This window comes from Zea mays, chromosome 1, assembly GCF_902167145.1.
Source record: "Zea mays cultivar B73 chromosome 1, Zm-B73-REFERENCE-NAM-5.0, whole genome shotgun sequence".
Taxonomy (NCBI): domain Eukaryota; kingdom Viridiplantae; phylum Streptophyta; class Magnoliopsida; order Poales; family Poaceae; genus Zea; species Zea mays.
Window position 1 is genome coordinate 162,085,792 of NC_050096.1, and position 6,041 is coordinate 162,091,832.

General features: G+C 52.5%; 1 pseudogene; it reads left to right on the forward strand.

The window, feature by feature from the left end:
* The first annotated feature begins 1,425 nt into the window (after positions 1-1,425).
* LOC103640322 (receptor kinase-like protein Xa21) lies at positions 1,426-2,380 on the forward strand (annotated as a pseudogene).
* Positions 2,381-6,041: the final 3,661 nt, after the last annotated feature.

Genomic DNA, 6,041 nt, shown 5'->3' on the forward strand with positions numbered 1-6,041 from the left:
CGAACCAAACATGCCCTCCTGGAAGAGAATGGGCTCCTTGGCACAATACCCGCCACCATGTACAACATGTCAAGGTTGCAAGCATTCTCAGTGGCATCATACCTCATAGCATCGGCAACCTTACGTCGATACAATACATGAATTTGTCCTATAATCAAGAGTACCATCTAGCTTGTTCCACCTTCCGAAACGTATTTCTATGGATCTTTCTCATAATTCCCTCTCAGGTGCGCTACCGACCAATGTTAGTGGGCTAAAACAAGTGGATTATGTTGACTTATCTTCCAACTATTTGTTTGGAAGCATCCCACAATCATTCGGAACACTTAGGGCTAGATTAAGAACCCTATTTTTACAAATGATCTCCATTTTTTCAAGAAAAATTAGATCATATTCCCTTAGAAAAATAGAAATCTTTAGAAAAAATGGAGTTACCAAACTAGCCCTTAAAATGCTGACCTACCTTTTTTTATATTGGAAACAAGAGTTTGGGCTTTTCGCATCAGATACGTACAACCATTACATGTCAAATATTGACTTAATGAATAGTTCTTTGAAAAATGAAACTAACTCGACGAAACCAAATAACATGGCTATGGAAAACACTAGGCACACTCAAGTCTTGCATTTGATCGCCATCCATGAAACGCAAATATTTCCATCGCCACCACTTCTAGAGCTTGACACACATCGAGAATTTGTTGATGTACATCCTCCTTTTGTAGGAGTCTACAGAACCTGAACCAGTGGGTACCTCTGAAGATGACATGCACAATTGATGGTATTGGTTTTTGATTAAATGACACCTCATTTCGAGTAAGCTAAATAGACCAAAATAAAGTTGATATTCCAGTAAATAGTAACTTTTTGTATACTAGACCATAATTACTTGCTCAAGACCCGATAATATGATTAATATTGACTGGCGTTTCTATTTTTAGAGCAAGATAAATTATCCTCTAAATATTTTTGGCAATATAACAATCGAAAAAGAGGTGGTGTACACTCACTTACCTATCACATAACTCATTCGAGGAATCGATCCCAGGTCAGTTTCGATAGCTAGAAAGCTTGGCATCATTGGACCTCTCCAACTCTCTGGTACAATTCCTCAACCTACTTGACAGACTTGAATCTGTCGTTCAATCGACTAGAAGGAAAGGTGCCAGAGGGAGGCGTTTTCTCCCGAATCACCTCGCAATATTTGATTGGGAATGCTGCGCTGTGTGGTGCTCCCCATCTAGGTTTCTTGCCATGTCTCGACAATTCCCATTCAAGTATCAATAGAAACTTACAATTTTAATCCATGTCGTCACCAACTCACCATAGCATTTGCTTCTTTTGTTCTTTGCGTGTGCTACCTACTTACCAATAGGAAACATCGAGACAAGAGACAGGTCCACGCATCCAATTCTGATCCATGTGATGTCGTGGCCCATAACACTTGTTCGAGCCACAGATAGCTTTACCGACAAAAGCCTGCTGGGTACTGGGGGCTTCGGCAAAGTATTCAAGGGCCAACTAGACAACGGTTTGGTGGTCGCAATAAAAGGTGCTAGACATGCATCAAGAAAAGGCCATTGGGAGCTTCGACAATGTGCTCCAGCCCAGATTTTCGAGCCCTGGTGCTTGAGTTCATGTCCAATGGAAGCTTGGAGATGCTCTTGCACTCTAAAGGCAGGAACAGGAGCCACATGGGGTTCCTTACAAGAAGGATGGACGCCATGCTAGACTTGGCCATGGCAATGGCATATCTGCACCATGAGCATCACGAGGTGGTTCTGCACTGTGACTTGAAGCCAAGCAATGTGCTATTCGATGATGATATGACAGCGCACGTAGCATACTTTGGCATCGCAGAGCTGCTACTAGGTGGCGACAACAACATGGTCGTCTCCACCATGCTTGGAACACTTGGATACATGGCACCAGGTATATATGTGGTAATACTTTGTAATACTGCACAATCTATATAGTCTGTTTTAGCACATTTGATTACTCGATTGTCTTGACAAATTGTTTCTGTTCTATGGAACTTCTATGCAGAGTACGGATCCCTTGGAAAGGCATCACGCAAGAGTGATGTGTTCGGCTTTGAAATCATGCTATTAGAAGTTTTCATTGGGAAGAGGCCCACAGATGCAATGTTTGAGGGAGAACTGAGCATTAGGCAGTGGGTTCATCAAGCATTTCCATCTCAGCTTGACTCTGTCATGGACAACCAGCTGCTGCAGGATGCAATTCTTCAGCCATCCTGAGCTTTTTGTGTCACACCCAGATTTTAGAGATAAATTCGGGCGCGTCTCATATGTACGCCAAAAAAGACCAACACATACAATGACTCAGTGTATAGAGATAAATATCACAAACTTTATTACATAGCGGAAGTATCTTACAAAATACATGATAATAAATAAATCGAACTAATATTATTTCCTCGACGTCATTAAGCAGACTAGGAGACGCCACCTAGACCTCGTCGAACTCGTCATAGTAGTCTTCCTCCGTGGCCACCTGCTCTTCACCTAGGGGTTTTATCGCAAGAGTGAGCTCGCAAAAGCTCATCGCTCAACAAATGTGGGAATAATGTGCATGTCAGGTACCGTAATTAGGGGTACCCCAAATGCTCCTTAACCTGGCTGGAAAACATCTTCAGAACAAACCATACACGACTGATAAAGCGCGGTTCAAGTCAAGGCCTCATCTACCAAGGGACGCGACCTCATCCGAGCCCAGCCTCGGGCAAGAACAGTAGTCCCGGACGGATTCACGTCTCGCCCGAGGGCCTCCTCAGGCAGTGGGCGCACCCTTGGCTCGCTCGAAGCCCAGCTTCGGCAAACTTTGTCGTACAGCGACCTCGGCTAGATCGCCCTACCAACCGACCGTATCGCATGCGCATTTAATGCGGATCGCCTGACACCTTATCCTGACACGCGCACCTCAGTCGGCAAGGTCGAAGTGACCGCAGTCACTTCGCCCCTTTACTGACCGTTCTGACAGGAAGGCAGCGCTATTCTCCCCGTTCCGACTACTGTGCCAACCACCAAGGTAAAACTGATGACAGCAGGTCTCGACCTCCCTCGAGTTCAGCCTCGGTCGCAACAGGGAGCTCCGCCTCGCCCGACCCAGGCCTCGGCCTCATCCTCGGCCTCGGAAGAAGGTCTCCGCCTCGCCCGACCCAGGGTCTCGGCCTCAGCCTCGGCCTCGGGAGGAGTCACAACCTCGCCTGACCTCAGCCTCGGCCTCAGGAGAAGTCTCCGCCTCGCCCGACCCCGGCCTCAGACCGACTACGCTACAAGGGATACATCATTACCCTACCACTAGGTAGCCACCCCTTGCTACGAAGGAACAAGACCGGAGTCACATCAAACTACTCCGATAGCAGGTAATGATGGTTCCCCGCATGCGACCATGACGTCGATGGCTCTCTGCTCCTTACGGAAGCAAGGAAACGTCAGCAGGATCCATACCGCACCGCCAGCTGCGCTTCTACAGGGCTCAAGCACTTCTCCGACGGCCACGTTAGCACATGTACAGGGCTCAAGGCACTTCTCCGCCAGCCACGTTAGCACATAGCTACACCCCCATTGTACAGCTAGGCCATCTCCTTGTATCTATAAAACGGGAGATGAGCGGAGGCAGGCAGAGTAGGAGAGACGCGGTGGAGGCAAACTCAGACAGCTCACCTCAAGGCCAAACTCTCTCTCTCTCTCTCTCTCTCTCTCTCTCTCTCTCTCTCGCTCTCTCGCAACGCTTGTAACCCCTACTACGAGCACCCCGGTGCAAGATAATATAAGCCTCATCCCTCCCGCTTGTGTTCCATCTTGCATCAACCCATCTGGACAGGGACACGCAGCGACAAATTCACTGGTCGGTTGACGGTCCTCGCGGGTCCCAATCGCCGACAGTTGGCGCGCCAGGTAGGGGCCTGCTGCGTGTTAACAAATACTTTCTCATTGAGTTCCAGATGGGTAGCCTTCAGCAGCCTCTTCAGCCGGGGACGGTGCTCCGCTTTGGGTCTCTCAAGTTCATGTCCCCCGACGGCAGCTACGACATGGTACTCCTCCCGTCGCAGCACGACAACAACGACGGTCGTCGGCTCACCCAGCGGCGGCGAACTCGACGACGACTTCCCCCAGTGGCGGAAGAGGAACACCCGGGTTTGCCCCGCCACCCTCCTCGCCGGAGGAGGAGGAGACGGGGCAACCGTGGCCATGCAGGAGGCAGCATCTCGTTGGCTGTCGGACCAGAGCGAGTCGATGACGCCGGCACCCCTGCGGGGGACATGTCGGGTGTTGTCCTCGCACCTGAGACAACGACGGGTGTCGCTTCCCTACAACGTTCCAACCCCAAGTGGACTGATGACGCCAGCACCCTCGCGAAGGACTTGCTGGGCGTTAGCCTCGTACCTGAGATAACGATGCATTCCATCCCCGACGCGACTTCACCACCGTCCATCGACCAAAAGGTACCGTCCGTTTTCCACCCTGTTCCCTTTAGATTCAGCTTCGATCCACCAAGCGACCTTGCTTCGGTAAGCGCTTTCGCAAGGGCATATCCTGACCTTCCAGGGTACCATATGTGGTCAACTTGGGACCGACTGACGGCCATCTCAACCTATGGACCCGCGGGTTCCAAGGAAGAGGACGACCCCGACTTCGGTTGGGATTTCTCTGGACTCGGTGATCCCAGTGCCATGCGAGACTTCATGTCTGCATGTGACTACTGCCTCTCTAGCTGCTCCGACGATGACCACAGCCTTGACGACGAGGGTTATGGCCCAAGTCGCGAGTGTTTCCACATCAATCAGGGGGATCACGACGAAGACAACCACCTCGGCATGCCAGAAGATGACGACGCCCCTGTGCCTGTGTCTCGTGTTGAGATCCCGTGGGAGCTAGCTATGGTCCCAGTCCCTACGGGGGGTCAGGACACACAGCTCGAGCAACTCCGCGAGATGCAGGCCAAGCTCGGCGAAGAAGCAGGGCGGCTTGTGCAGCTCCAACAAGATATCGAGCAGGAATGGGCAGGCCGAGCACTCGCCGGAGGAGCGCGTCATCGAGCCCGGGATGTCCAGCGCCGTATCGTCGACGATGCCAGGGCAGGGCTACCCCTGGTATTCAGCGGGGCCGGCCAGAACCTAGCTGTAGCGGTGATGCTACTTCGAACAATGCCGAAGCCATCCACCACCGAGGGGCAACGTATCCAGGGCGAACTCAAGGATCTCCTGGAAGATGTCGCAGTCCGACGAGCCGAAAGCTCTGCCTCCCGAAGGTGAGGGTGCCCCTCGGAGCATCGCGCAACGTCCTCCCGACGCATGCGGGAGGCCTCGGTCCACACCGAGCGCACACGGGACGGGACGCCTGCAGCCCCGGACCACCTCTGCAGCGAACAACACCGCTGTGACCGTCGAGCCCGCCTCGAGGAAAGGGTGCGCCGAGGCTACCACCCCAGGCGCGGAGGACGCTACGACAGTGAGGAGGATCGGAGCCCCTCGCCCGAACCACCAGGTCTGCGAGTCTTCAGCCGGGCCATACGACGGGTGCCATTCTCGGCCCGGTTCCGAGCCCCGACTACCATCACCAAGTACTCAGGGGAGACAAGGCCGGAGTTGTGGCTTGCAGATTACCGGCTGGCATGCCAGTTGGGAGGGACGGACGACGACAACCTCATCATCCGCAACCTCCCCCTTTTCCTCTCCGACGCTGCCCGGGCCTGGCTGGAGCATCTGCCTCCTGCGCAGATCTCCAACTGGGACGACCTGGTCAAGGCTTTCGCTGGAAATTTCCAAGGTACGTACGTGCGCCCTGGGAACTCATGGGATCTCCAAAGCTGCCGCCAGCAGCCAGGGGAAACCCTGCGAGAGTACATCCGGCGGTTTTCAAAGCAGCACACCGAGTTGCCCAACATCACCGACTTGGACGTCATCGGGGCATTCCTCGCTGGCACCATGTGCCGAGACTTGGTGAGCAAACTGGGACGCAAGACTCCCACCAAGGCGAGCGAATTGATGGACATCGCCACCAAGTTCGCCTCTAGTC